Below are 15,719 nucleotides of genomic sequence, written 5' to 3'. Positions count from 1 at the left end.
TAACTTCTGCCACAGAAGACATTTTCTTGGCCAGAAAATGGTAAAACTAGGATTCAAATACAAGTGGTCTTTCCCAGAATCTGCTCTCTGAATTCACTATATTTTCCAGATCATTTTGGTTTTTAAAATTTGCTGCTTAAAGAAGACAGACAGCAGTTTTGAAAATGACAAACATGGAACAGCAGCTACAAGGCTTTAAGCTGTATTACAAAGTTTTGAGTCTCAGTGCCCTTCTCTATGATTCTTGCGTCTTTTTCTCCGATATTACCCGAAGTTCTTGTCCACTCATAGACCTCTATTTGTTTCTTTGCAAGTATGCCTTTCTCCATGAAGAGTATTACAGTTTTAGCTCTAAATTTAGGTATTTGATCCATTTTGAGTTTATTTGTGTATACTGTGGGCAGTAGGGGGTCCAAATTTATTCCTTTGTATATGGATATCCAATTATCCCAGCAGCATTTGTTGGAAGATGATTCTTTCCCATTGAGTTGTTTTAGCACTCTTGTTTAAATTTGATTGACTATGTATAACGGGTCATTTCTGGATTGTCAGTTTTATTCCATTAATCTACATACCTACCTTTATGCCAGTGCCACACTTGATTACTGTTGCTTTGTAGTATGCTATGAAATTAGGAGATGTGAGTTCATCTACTTTGTTCTTTTTCGACATTGTTTTGGCTATAGTGAGTTCCTTGGGTTTCCATATGGATTTTAGGATCAATTTGTCAATTTCTACAGAGCTAGCTAGGAATCTGATAGGGATTGTGTTGAACCTGTGTATCAGTTTTAGGAATATTGTCATTTTAATGTTAAATCTCCTGATGCATAAACATGGGGCATCTTTCTACATCAATCTTTAATTTCTTTCAACAATGTTTCATAATTTTCAGGGTATAAGTTTTGCACTTTTGTTAAATTTATTCCACGTTTTATTATTTTTATGCTATTGTAAATGAAATTGTTTTCTTTCATTTTTGGATTGTTCATTACAGGTGTACATAAATACAGTTGATTTTTGTACACTGATCATGAATCCTGCAACCTTGCTGAACTTACTAGTTCTTTTTTTAAAAATTTTTAATGTTTATTTAATTTTGAGAGAGAGAGAGAGAGCCCACGCAAGCAGGAGAGGGGCAGAGAGAGAGGGAGACACAGAATCCGAAGCAGGCTCCAGGCTCTGAGCTGTCAGCACAGAGCCCACACGGGGCTCGAACTCAGGAACCACAAGATCATGCATGACCTGAGCTGAAGTTGGACACTTAACTGACTGGGCCACCCAGGCACCGCTGAACTAACCAGTTCTAATATTTTTTTTGGTAGTTACTTAGGATTTTCTATGTAAAACATCATGCCATCTGTAAATAGAGATTGATTTATTTCTTTCTTTCCAATCTGAATTTCTTTAATTTCATTTTCTTGCCAGATCGTCCTGGCTAGAACCTCCAGGACAGTGCTGAATAGGAGTGGTGAGAGTGGTCATAGCCAAGATGACAGTGCTGGTGAAGATGGTGTTGGGGAGTAATAGCAGTAACTCCCCTTCATGACCACAGAACATAAAAGGAAGGCTCAAATTAATTGGGAATGGCTCTAGCTCTAAGTAATTGTAGTTGAGAATTCATAAAGTCTTATTTGAAAGCTTAAACACTTAAATAATCCAAATGCCCTCCCTAATGAAATACAGGGATGGGGAAAGCAGAACTTGAAGTGTCTCTCCTGGCATTAAGAATCTTAGATGGGGCGCCTGGGTGGCGCAGTCGGTTAAGCGCCCGACTTCAGCCAGGTCACGATCTCGCGGTCCGTGAGTTAGAGCCCCGCGTCGGGCTCTGGGCTGATGGCTCAGAGCCTGGAGCCTGTTTCCGATTCTGTGTCTCCCTCTCTCTCTGCCCCTCCCCCGTTCATGCTCTGTCTCTCTCTGTCCCAAAAATAAATAAACGTTGAAAAAAAAATTAAAAAAAAAAAGAATCTTAGAGATTCAGAAGCTTCACTTCTCTTTAATTGAAGCTTCACTGCTCTTCATCATTTTGGTGGTAACTGAAAGGCAGTGGGCGTGGCAGAGAGGGAGACAGGGAGGCCTGGTTTGGAATTCTAATTCCACTGCCTACTGCTTGAATGACATTGGGTATGTGACTCAATTGTCATCTCTAATATAGGTATAATAATCTACGTTTCACTGGGTTATTTTAAGTTGAGACAGGACATGTTAAAGTACAGTGCCAAGTATACAGAGCATTTGATAAATGTTTTTTTTTTTACTATCATTAATGTTGTTTTTAATATTAGAGCTGTAGTGAACAAGTTCTTATTTATCAACAATCAGCTTTGATCTTATTGAATAGCAAAGAAGTTGATTTGTTCTACCTTGCAACTAGTTGGAGAGCACAGTGGTTCTCTGTCAGGGCTTAGTGCAATGTGGTTTGGGTAGCTAAACCTCTTGTATGCAGCATCTGGGAAGTGGGAAGCAGGGAAGTATAGCAGTGAAGGCGATTTGGAGTAAGATACTCCAGCACATCTGAAATCTCACCTTGTCCACACACGTCTGCTTTATAAACCTCCAAGCTTCTCAGTTTCCTTATCTGTAAAATGAGCAGCCCCTCATAGGTCATTGTGAGGTTGAAACAAGGTAATGGGCCAGTGCCTGGCACATAGCATGCACTAAGTATTTGCTAATATTAACTTTTAATATGTGGTCTTATAGAACTCCTCAATTAAGCAACATTTTATATTCTGACTCATGGACTGAATCTGTTTTCTGCATTTTCACTCGTGGGCATCATGGATTTTAGGAAGATCACCAGGTTTGCTTATTTGCTTATCGTGAAAACACTAGTTTCACATTATAAAAATCATTTGCACATTTTGTAACAACATGACTTTCACCCATTTCTCCACATTCCAGATTTCATTGATCCTTTCTTTACCAAATTGGTTTGCTTTTGGTCTCTGGGACTGTGATAATTACTAAGAGGAAAGAGTAAGTATTTTCATGAGGAAGCAAGGAATGAATCTAAAATCTAGACATAAAATAAACGAGTTCCAGTAGAGTTTTGGGGGACAATAGTAAGAGGACTCCACATCCTAAGTGAAATGGATAGCATTTTGAGAGGGAAGAAAACACCAGAAGACTGCATCCCACCTCAGTTCTCATCCTTCTTCAGGACTGGAACAGAATGTCCTGCGTCTAATCTTCAACCAATTCTTACTCACCATCCCCCTCACTGTCAGATTCTCTTTCTTTGTCAGGGACCCCGTAGAAAGAGGGTCACTGTGTGAAACAGATGGCACATCCAAACTAGGTAAGTTCAGAAGAGCTCAGTAAATGTCATAAAGGTATGAGCAGGTTAGAGGGAAGCCAACAAGAGACAGTGCATCCTGAGGCTCACAACCACAGGAAGCCTGAAAGGTCAAGGGAGAGAGTACTCACTGGAATCTAGAGAACATAAACTATGTGGAGCTATGACGTTGAATTAAAGAGCACAAGCAGCCCTCACCACATCCTCTGGAGGGAGCAGGGAAACAAACACCATACCTTGCTTTCTTTTCTCCCTCCAATCTCCTGTCTGTGGTACCCACTGGCTGATACCAACCAGAAGCCAGAGGAAAGAATGCCTATTGATCCAGACTATCTATAAAGGTGGGAAGGGTAGATAGAGGTTTGGAAGGGAAAATGGAAAGCCCAAGCTTATATGAGTCTTTTCAATTTATCAGTTGATTTAATCAGTCATCTTATACAACATGGTGGGTCTATTAGGAATAAGAAATGTACTAGGTTAAAAAAATTAAAACAAAATAGATTCCTTCACCTCAAGAAAATCAGTGAAGTGAGGTAAGCCATACAGCTAAAAATAATTTTAGCACAATGGCTGCTGTCAACCAAAATTGGCCTCTTCCTTTGGCTGTGTATCAGATTCCTTTACAATCCATGATACCTACAACCCCAAAGTGAAGTATGTTCTGTGTACCTTCAGCTTGAGTGCACAGATAAACGATTCTCACTTTCAGAGAACTTACTATACAATTGCATTTTCTACTTTATGAGAGTATAAAAGAATATAAAAATTTAGATCAATAAAAAGCCCATCATTGGTGGTACATCAGTTCACCATTTACCTACCATCAGGGGATTACAGTTAATCTAGAATGAATTTGTAATCATTTGCTACCCTCCTATTAATAAAAGTTTAATTTATTCACAGTTGACTTGGAACATCACATAAACCTGTAAGCTATTTTTATCCTTCTATTTTTACTAGAAAGATTCCTGCCATAATCTTCTAGGATTACATGTAAAAGTTTGTTCTCTGTTGACCATGTGTTTGTCTTCTTTGGAAAAATGTCTACTCAGGTCCTCTGTCCATTTTTAAATTGGATAATTTGGGGTTCTTTTAGTATTGAGTTGTATAAGCTCTTTATATATTTTGGATATTAACTCCTTAGTGGATATGTCATTTCCAAATATCTTCTCCCATTCAGTAGGTTACCTTGTCATTTTGTTGACGGTTTCCTTCACTGCTCAAATGAAAAGATGCTTAACAACCCTAATCATCAGGGAGGTACAAGTCAAATCCACAATGAGATATCACTTTACACCTGTCAGAATGGCTTGAATAAAAAAGACAAGACATAACAAGTGTTGGTGAGGATGTGGAGAAAAAAGAACCCTGTGCACTGTTGGTGGGAATGCAAATTGGCACAGCCACTGTGGAAAACAGTATGGAAGTTCCTCAAAAAATTAAAAATAGAATTGCCATATGATCCAGTAATTCCACTACTGGGAATCTCCCCAAAGAAAATGAAAACACTAATGTGAAAAGATACACGCACATAGAGGTGGCATTAGTTACAATAGCCAAGCTATGGAAGTAAGCCAAGTATCCATGGATAGATGAATGGATAAAGGAGATGTATACATACAATGGACTATTACTGAGGCATAAAAAAGAATGAGATCTTGCCATTTGCAACCACATGGATGGACCTAGAGAGTATAATGCTAAACAAAATAAGTCAGAGAAAGACAAATACCATGTGATTTCACTCATATGTGGAATTTAAGAAACCAAATAAATGAACAAAGAAAAAAGAGACAAATGAAAAAACAGACTTTAAATACAGAGAACAAACTGGTGGTTACCAGAGGGGTGGTGGGTGTGGAGGATGGATGAAATTGGCAAAGGGGATTAGGAGTTCACTTATCATAATGAGCATTGAGTAATGTATAGAATTGTTAAATCAATATATTGTACACCTGAAGCTAATATGACACTGTATGTTATCTATACTGCAATAAAAAATCTTGGACATATTCTCTCCAGAATAGGTTTTAGGTTTAAATACCTGATTCCTGGCAGTAACTCTTTGACATTGGCCATAGCAACTTCTTTCTAGATATGTCTCCTGAGGCAAGAGAAACAAAAGCAAAAATAAATATTGAGACTACTCAAAAGAAAAAGCTTCTGCACAGCGAAGGAAACAATCAACAAAACTAAAAGGCAACCTGTGGAATGGAAGAAGATATTTTCAAATGACACATCTGATAAAGGGTTAGTATCCAAAATATATTTAAAAAAAACTAATAAAACTCAATACGCAAAAAATGAATAATCCAATGAAAAATAGGCAAAAGACATGAATGGACATTTTTGCAAAGAAGACACACAGATGGACAACAGACACATCAAAAGATGCTCAACATCACTTATTATCATGGATATGCAAATCAAAACTACAATGATATATATATATATATATGACCTCAAATATATCAAAACTACAATGATATATATATATATATATATATATCCCTATATATATATCCCTATATATATATATATCCCTATATATATATCCCTATATATATATATCCCTATATATATATATATCCATATATATATCCATATATATATATATCCATATATGTGTGTGTGTGTGTATATATATATATATATATATACATCCATATATGTGTGTGTATATATATATATCACCTCACACCTGTCAGAATGGCTAAAATCAACAACACAAGAAACAACAGGTGTTGGTGAGGAGGTGGAGTAGGGGGAACCATCTTGCACTGTTAGTGGGAATGCAAACAGGTGCAGCCACTCTGGAAAAGTGTGGAGTTTTCTCAAAAAGTTAGAAATAGAACTACCCTATGATCCAGAAATCACACTACTACTTATTTACCCAAAGAACACAAAAATATTAGTTCAAAGGGATAGATGCACCCTGATGCTTATGGCAGTATTATCTACAATAACCAAATTATGGAAACAGCCCAAGTGTCTATCGATTGATGAATGGATAAAGAAGTGGTATGTATCTATATAATGGAATATTACTCAGCCATAAAAAAGAATAAAATCTTGCCATTTGCAATGACCGGGATGGAACTAGAGAGTATTATGCTAAGCAAAATAAGTCAAAAAAGGAAAATATCGTATGATTTCAGTCACACAGAATTTAAGAAAGAAAACAAATGAACAAAGGTGGGAAAGAGAAAGAGAGAGAACCAAACCAAGAAACAGATTCTTAACTATAAAGAACAAAATGATGGTTACCAGAAAGGAATGGCGGTGGGGGGAAGGAGTTAAATAAGTGATGGGGATTAAGGAATGCACTTGTACTACACTTGATCTTAGCCAAAAGGCCGAGAAGCGATAAGGAGTGCACTTGTGATGAGCACCAGGTGTTGTATAAAAGTGTTGAATCACTATATTGTACACCTGAAATTAACAGTACACTGTATGTTAAATAAATTTAAATAAAATAAAATAATTTAAATTAATTTAAATAAAAATTGAAAAAAAATTACCTGATTCCTTTTGTTACTGAAAGTGAGTCACTTCCATTCTGTTTTAGGTTTCCTATCCTCACTTTTAAATTAAATAAAATTAACTTGAAAATTAAATAAAAACATTTTCAGAGAGAGAGAGAGAGAGCAGGGGAAGGGCAGAGAGAGAGAGAGAGGGAGACACAGAATCTGAAGCAGGCTTCAGGCTCTGAGCTTTCAGCACAGAGCCTGACGTGGGGCTCCAACTCATGAACCGTGAGATCATGACCTGAGCCAAAGTTGGACACTCAACTGACTGAGCCACCCAGGTGCCCCTCCCCACTTTTTTTTGTTTTTAAATATGTCTTCCACTCAGTTTTCCTGAAGATAAACCATGTAACCACAGTCATGGAGTAAGATGTGTGAGATGAATCTTTCAAATTATTGAGCTATAAAGAGATGCTTAGCAGTGATGTTCTAAAGTATTTCTCAGGAAAGAAGACATTAGCTCTTTAATGAAATCCTAGAGGGCCATGCTGAATACAAAGCATTTATTGGGAGTAGACAATTTCTAAAAATTAACCAATTTACGCCTAACCAAAGTCTCCCTCTCTCCCTTTATTACTTATCAAACATTTTAGGTTAGGTGCACTTGTTAGGTGTCATACACGGTTCTAGGCACTTCACAGGTATCCAATCATTTCATTCTTATACCAACCCTATAAGGTAGGAACTATTACTATATACCCTTGGTATATGGAGCACGGAGAGATACAGCGACTTGTCCAAGATTTTCACAGATGGTGAAGAGAGGAGCCAGGATTTAACCTAGGGAAGCCTCCTTCTAGAGTTCAACCATGCACCTACTGTACTCTGCTACGTAACCAGGGTCCAATCTGAGTCCCTAAGCCTGGAAATCCATTCACTCTCCACACTTAGGTTCAACATTTCATTGGGGCCTCATAGGCACTGCTCTTCTTGAACAACACACTTCCTTTTCCTGCAGCATGCACGCCCTGAGCACATCAACATTCAACTGTTTCAGTTCCTCTGCTCTCATCTGTCCCCCTGCTTTCTGCCCAAAGGGATCTTAGCAAGCCCAGCTCCCATCACATTTCCTGGGCATGGCAGCTTCCAGCTGCCAAGACACCTGCTTCCCAGGTATGCTTATTACACTTAGCACCTACTTGGGAATTAATCGTACCAACTTGGGGGACTGCCTTTCTGCATTGTGTCGTGTTATTAACAAATTACTTTCGTTATGTAAATATCTTATTTTCCCAAATAGGGTAAGAGCTTCTCAAGCTCAGGACTATGTATACCGACCTTAGAATCATCCATGCAGTGCATGATGTTCAGTAACTACTGAGCTGTTCCCTATGGATGTCACTGCATTTGTACCTTTCAGGATGGCCAAAGAGCCATTTGAAGCAGACAGATTTCAGTCAGATCCTCTGAAACAAATCATTTTACTCCCCTTTAATGACCCAGTATTCTTACTCTCCCCTCAAAATAAAATAAAATAAAAATGCAAAAAAAAAAGACTAAATTAATTTTGCCAAAAAGTAAAGAAAGCAATATTTCTTAAGCACTATCTTTTTTAAATGCTCACAAAGACCCTGATGCAGACATCTGTTATCTCTGTTAGAAAAAAAAATCATTGAGAAAAATGAGGATCCGAAAAGCAGTATTTACTGGGGGCTAGTATGCTAACATGATGGTTCAAGAGCAGGGTTCTCTACTCAGGGACAGCAAACTTCTTGCTTCCTTCCAAGGGGTCAGCCTGTGGTCATCAGTCAACTGTGGTTCAGAGCAGTGGTTCCCAAAACTGTGTGCATGAGAGTCATCTGGAGGGCTTGTTAAAACACAGATGCTGTCCGCCACCACCACCCCCTCCCCCCCCCGCCCCCCCCCCCCCCCCCCCCCATTGCAGATTCAACTATTGGCCTGAGGTAGGCCAAGGATTTGCATTGAAAATAGATAATGTTTCCTAGGTGGCATTTCCTAGTTGAAGCCGCTGCTGTTGGTATGGGGACTACACTTTTAGATTCTTGCTCCTAGAGAAGGAGGAAGACACTTCATATCATAGTAAGACCATTGATCTCTCCTAACATTTGTAAATTGGGGTGGGGGGGTGGAAGCTGGGTAGTCTGTGGTTTCAGCAAATCATTAGGAGCCTCTCACCCCTCCGTCTTTAGGATAATTAAAAAAAAAATTTTAACGTTTATTTATTGTTGAGAGACAGAGAGAGACAGAGCATTAGCATGGGAGGGGCAGAGAGAGAGGGAAACAGAATCTGAAGCAGGCTCCAGGCTCTGAGCTGTCAGCACAGAGACCGATGCAGGGCTGAAACTCACAAACTGTGAGATCATGACCTGAGCCGAAGTCGGATGCCTAACCAACTGAGCCACCCAGGCGCCCCTTTAGGATAATTTTATTTATTTATTTATTTATTTATTTATTTATTTATTTATTTTAACGTTTATTTATTTATGAGAGAGAGAGAGAGATTGCGAGCAGGGGAGGGGCAGAGAGGGAGACACAGAATCCGAAGCAGGCTCCAGGCTCTGAGCTGTCAGCACAGAGCCTGACTCAGGGCTCCAACTCACAAACCTGTGAGATCATGACCTGAGCTGAAGTCGGACACTTAACTGACCGAGCCACCCAGGCGCCCCTAGGATAATTTTAAACAAGTACTCAAATATGAAGTTTGTAGATGGTGAGTTTGCATGGCAGGGGGTGGGTGTGCAGAATTGGGATAAAGGAGGTAGGGAGACATCTCAAAATCCCATGTGTCTCAAGTTTTAAGAATGTTCATGTCCTTTTCATTCAGTAATTCCACTTAGAGGGCTTTATCTCAAGGAAATAATCAGAGATGCTTGAAAAGATTTGTGTTCAAAGATGTTCACTGAAGTATCATTTTCACAGCCCAAAGCTATAAAAACCAAGTACTTAAAATATGCGATTGATTAAACAAATTATAATGCCATCTGAGGAGATAAGATACAACTGTTAAAAATTATTCCTCTAAGGATATGGGAAGATAAGGAGGTAGGTTTCGAGGTGCCTGGGTGGCTCAGTCAGTCCAGCTACTGACTGTTGATTTTGGCTCAGGTCATGATCTCATGGTTCATGAATTTGAGCCCTGCATTGGAGTCTGCACTGATGGTGTGGAGCCTCCTTGGGATTCTCTGTTTCCCTCTCTCTCCCCTTCTCCCACTCATGCTCTCTCTCTCTCACTCTCTCTCTCTCAAAAATAAACATTTTTTTAAAAAGGAGGTAGGTTTATAATTTTATGAAGCAAAAAAGTAGACTATAAAAAAAGCATATAAAGTATCAAATATACTTACAAGTATTTATTCCTAGAAAGCAGTTTATGTAGTGGGTACCTCTGGGTGATGACAAATTTTCTCAACTCTTCGGTTTCTAGAATATCCTAACATTCTCTCAATTTCCTTCAAAGAACATGCATTATTATGCTAAGTAGAACATGTCCAAATAAACAGTTTGAGTATTTTTAAGCAACCTCTACAGCAGTGAATTTGAATTTTTCAGAAGCAGAAGTGCTGTAATGGAGAGGCGTAGCATAGTAGTTAATATTTCTTGAATGCTAACCTCAGGCTAGAGGTAATATAGAGTATCTCTGTATAATTCTCACTTTATAATAATAGGTACAACATAATGTTATTTCTCAATATTGTATTTCTAGTGTGTGTCCATACACATATGTATATAATAAAACCTGTTCTTATTCTGTATCCAGTGTACTGAAGTACATTAGCATTCAGAGAAGATTACAGTTGACGACAATCTGTTGATGAAGGTTGTAACTTCAAGGGGCAAAAGAAGTCGTAGTTTTGGCTCTGTCTTTGACTGTCTTTTCACACCACTTCTGTGGGATAAACTTCCTGTCAAAGGGCTCTGGGTGTGTTGCTTCTCCTCGTGTATACCCTTTTTAGTACCGGTCTACTATTGCCCTTCAGTAGCACCCTGCTCCCTGCACAACTACATAGTTCTTCATTTTTGGTCTCTTGCTACTGCTCTGGTTTTCCTGGTTCTCTTCTCACTTTCCCCTCTGTTCCCCGCCTGCCCCATGCTGGGTCGTTGGCTTGGATATCTTCTTTGTGGCTCTTAGCCAGGTTCCTCTTTCATTCTCCATGCCTTTGACAAGGCTTAGACCAGATAGCTTCACCAGCATATCAGGCATGCTCACCATATTTAAGGGCTTCCTGAAATCTGAACCTCTTCATGAATTAGAGCACCTGGCATATAGTAGGCATTCATTCATTCCCAAAGGATATTGAGTCCCTCCACACTGGAAACTCAACAGAGATTTCTGCTCTGTGAGACTCCAACATATACCCAACACACACACACAAAGCGTGTCCACTAAACCTTGTACAGGCTGCTGTCATTCTAAATATTTTCTAGAATAATTCTAGAATCTAGAATTTTCTAGAATCTGAGCCTACACTAACCTGAAAACTGACTTTAGAATTGCTTTTTTTTTTTTTTTTAATATCTGTTTAAAAACACACCTTAATCAGCATACTGGCTTTAAAACATGTCCCCAAATTATTTGATACTCTTCCTGTTGAGAGATGGGATCTGTGTTCTAGCCTATTGAATCAGGATTCTGTGTTTGCTTGTCAAATAGAGTGTGATGAAAGTGGATGCTATGTCACTGCATGAATTGAGGCCTTGGGAACTGGTAGTATCTGCTACTGTTTGTTGGGATACTCATTGTTGGAAGTCAGCCACCATGTTTTGAGGAAGCCCAAGCAGCCCATGGAGAAGCCCAGGTGAAGAGAAACTGAGGCCCTACTGAATGCCTGGCCAATAACATCAGCTTTCCAGTCATATCAGTAAACCATTATGGAAGTAGATTCTCTGGTCCCTAGTTGAGCGGCTGTGTAAAACACAGCCAAGCCTCCCATGCTGAACACTGCCCAAATTACAGATTCATGAGCTAAGCAAATGGTTTTTGTGGTTTTTAAGCCCCTGTTTGATGGTGGATTGTCACTTCGCAATACAAAGCTAGAGCAATGCATGTACTTGGTTATGAAGATGGGTCTTCTGCAGATATTGTAGTGGGTCTGCATTAGTGGGGCTTCATTAGGTGGCCGAATTGCTCTGTGTAAGAAATAATAGGATGTTAGAGGATTCTAAGCCAGAAAATAAGGAGCAGAGGAAGCAGAGGATGAAGGAGGGAGAGGGATGTCATAATAGGGAGAGTGGTTGAAGTACAAGTGAAGTCAACAACCAGTGAAATCATCTAACACCAGAGACACCAGAGATTATCTAGAATGGGGATATCATTGGTTTGGATTTAAGGTGTTTGCTCCTTAAAACACCTTAAGGATGTAGCTGGCTGCCATGCAATGGGAGTACCTGCTAATCTCCAACCCATGCTCCCTAAACCTTCCTCCAAATCCTGCCCTACATATAGTTTTGAGACTGGAATGCCCAGGATTTGATGGGTGTACTGCCTTAAACTCCATGGGGGCAATGCAGTGTTGAGTAACACTGTGAACACTTGACACAAAATGGAGAATGGAATTTGAGAATTCACTGGAAACAAGACCTGGAATCTACAGGTGACTCAGGAAAACATAAGGCTTGTAACTGTCCTCAACTCTTTCTTGCCCCATTACCCCCAACCCCTGGACATATGTGAGGGATCCTGGACATCTCTCTTTGTGGAATGTGGGCTCAAATATTTTGGGGGCTTTGATCAACTCCAGTTGACTAGTGGTTGCCTTAAAGAACTTGTTACAGCATTGATCCTCACTGTGCGCTCGGTCTCCAAAATGTGTGCCTCTAATATTTATGCTTTGAAGGGGACAAGCACAATTTCCTGGGCCTCCATGTGTGCCCTCAGGGACACTTGTCTAGGTTGCTCTTGGGCGTCACCAGAGCATCACATACCTTGGCAGGTGCTCCTCACAATGCTACTTAATGACACAAACAGATGTCTTCAGTTGGTCAGGTGAAATACTCTGGTACAGGGAAAGACCCATACCAGACTTCCGATCTTCAGAAGCGTAAGATGATAAATTTGTGTTGTCTTAAGCCACTAAATTTGTGGTTACCGCAGCAATCAAAAACTAACACAACCTGGACGTAAAACATTACGATAGAGGATTTTAGTTAAGTGAAGGTAGGATACAGAAGAAAATCAAAATGCCCAAAGCTTGATTTTTGAGTTCAAATAGAGACAAACGATGCATGTTTTCTTTGCGGTTACTTTTACTGAAAAACAACAACAACAAAACATTTCTTTTTCAAACGAGTCCAAATAAAAGACCATTACACAAGATTGCACAATCACTTACAAATGCTGCAGTTAAAGGTAAGTAGGCCAGTCTCACGAGTCCTTGTCTAGTAGTTTTCTCCATATGCAACACACCGAGAGCGTAATTCTCCGAGCTGTTGGGCTGATTTCACAGTCCCATTGGCCAAGCTCACTGTGTTTTATAATTGAATCAGACCTCAGGTAGGAACTTTTCCACCATGATTTCTGCCTTGAGAGCAGTTTTAATTTTCACATTCTTTCCATTTACCTCTGGCTTTTTCATCGTCAGGGGCACAATCCGGCATTATCCAATGTCTTTCTCTATTTACCACACAATTTCCTCTTCTCTGTTTGGGACATAACTTCCACAGTCTTCACATTCTTTTCAACAACCACTGTCTTTAGTATACAATAATACGATTTCAATGTAAATACAGACACCTACATCCTCAAAGAGGGAGAAAAAGAAAGGACTGCCTGCTAGAAAACAGATCCAGGTAGGAAGGGTAAATTCAGGGAACCCTGGCAAGGACTGCCATTAACACTAGCTTGTGAAAAAGCAATTATGAAACTTAAAAAAAGGAAATCAAATTTGATGTGTTGTGTGTGTGTGTGTGTGTGTGTGTGTTTTATTCTGCACCATTTTGAATTAAATAGGAATAAATCTAATAATATGCTCTAGTTGCAACATGAAACAAGAATGTTAACAGCTTACAAATACTGCTGTGCTGTGAACGTTCAGTTCTCTTCTGAGACACGGGGCATACAAATGAGTCCAATTTTCAGAATCTTCCTCTGGGCCTTGTAGTCGCACGTGTCACAGATGGATGTGCTTTTTTTTTTTTTTTTTTCCCCCAGAGAACCGGAGTCTGCAATTCTGATTAGATTCAAGCTCAAGGTACAATTTAGCAAATGCTACATGCTTTCTTAATGATTTTACGCACCTGTGAGGTCTACTTAGGACCCAGAAATTAGTTAAGAATATAGAAACAGTCTCTTGAAAATATATATCATATCTATATGTATGTCTTCTTAGAAATTATGAAAAAGCCTAACATATTTTATGAATTTGACTTTTTATAAGTAGTTTTCTAAAACAAGCTTACACATAATTTTTCTCCTCAACAGTACTGATAAAACACAGGGCACCTTTTTCTTTCAAGTATTGGGTAAAATACTATACCCTGAGAATTTGGGGTGCAAACCTACACCTTGTAAACTGTAGAATGAAAACTCCTCAAGCACCACATAGGAAAATGTATACCATGATAGTTTTTAAACACAGAGACTATTATTGAATGTGTTTTCTCATGCACATATATATACTTATCATGAGATTATAGGGAATCTACTTAAGAATCAATACTGTCCTGCAGTCCAAAGTATTATTTCAGGTAGCATGAGCATTCAATTTGTAGCAAACACAGACTTTCATTTCTATGAAGTATGAAAATAATTAAAATGCATTATCTCTTTAAGAGGCAACAATGATAAAGTCAAATCTGAAATTAAGAAAAAGAAATTTATATCACTAGGTATTTCCTATTGTTATAAGGATGAATTTGAACTGTGTGTTAACATTTGAGATTTGTCATAAAGATGGCAAAGCGTAATCTGTTTTAGCTTATTTACTCAGTGGTACATAGAGAGCCATATACATACAAACGTATAAAGACATATACAGACAGACAGAGAGCTTATATATTAAGTCACTAACTGCATATTTGGGCTTCATTTAATCCTGAGGGCAATTTCAGTGAGTGCTTCTAAGAAAATATATTCTTGCGGATGAAAATTTTCATACTGGTTAAAAATGTGTTCAGTTTTCCAGAAACAACTCAAATGGAGTAAATTTCCACCTGACTATTTAACCAACAGGGGGAAAGAGGAAACGGGTCAAGTTTTCTATGGACAATGCCCTGTGGTTCCTCTGGAAAACTGAGTCACACATGTAACCCTGAGTGGAAATGGCATAAACCGGACTCTCGTTAGATTCAAGCTCAAGTCACTATTTGGGAAATGCTACATGCTTCATTGATGGTTTTGTGTACATAAGACATAAAAGGGTAGTAGTTCAGTAGCTAAAGGGACATCGTTAGGGTAATAGTTTTATGGATCAAAAGGCTTCATAGACTCTTGCTTTATTCCACGTAACTTTGGTTGAAATAGGAAGGGCACAACCACCTCATTCCAACAGCAATGCAACCTCGAGAAATAATGAAACACTGAAAATGAGGCTTTAGAATTACCACGTGTTTAAAAACGTTCGTCCCTATCACTTGAGGTAGTAAATGGCCAGCAGCATTAGTTTGGTTTTTTTTGTTTTTTGTTTTTGTTTTTTTTTTGTTTGATGAAATAGAGGACCATAAAATTATCAATAAACAATGTGGCAGTCATAGAATACTATTTTTAAAGTTCCATTTTAACCACTTGGACATTTACTACGTCCTTGGCAGCTTCTTAGAAGATGTGGCCTCTCTGATAGAACCAATGAGTGAAAAGTTCTCTTTTCTTTCCTGGTTTCTATACTAGTTTACCTCAGTGTGAGAATTTAAGGCTCAGATCTGCTGATGATAAATAATGATAAATAGCTTATGGGGTCCCCAGGCCCCCAGGTAAGAATTCGACCACATTTTCCAGGGAAGGAAATGTC

The 15,719-nt window shown here is 38.8% G+C and overlaps 1 pseudogene; it reads right to left on the bottom strand.

The window, feature by feature from the left end:
- Positions 1-6,582: 6,582 nt before the first annotated feature.
- On the bottom strand, positions 6,583-6,660 carry LOC115513258 (annotated as a pseudogene).
- Positions 6,661-15,719: the final 9,059 nt, after the last annotated feature.

The sequence above is a fragment of the Lynx canadensis genome, chromosome B1 (assembly GCF_007474595.2).
Source record: "Lynx canadensis isolate LIC74 chromosome B1, mLynCan4.pri.v2, whole genome shotgun sequence".
Classification (NCBI taxonomy): Eukaryota; Metazoa; Chordata; class Mammalia; order Carnivora; family Felidae; genus Lynx; species Lynx canadensis.
The sequence above is the reverse complement of the archived record's forward strand: the minus strand, read 5'-3'. Positions and strand labels throughout refer to the sequence as shown.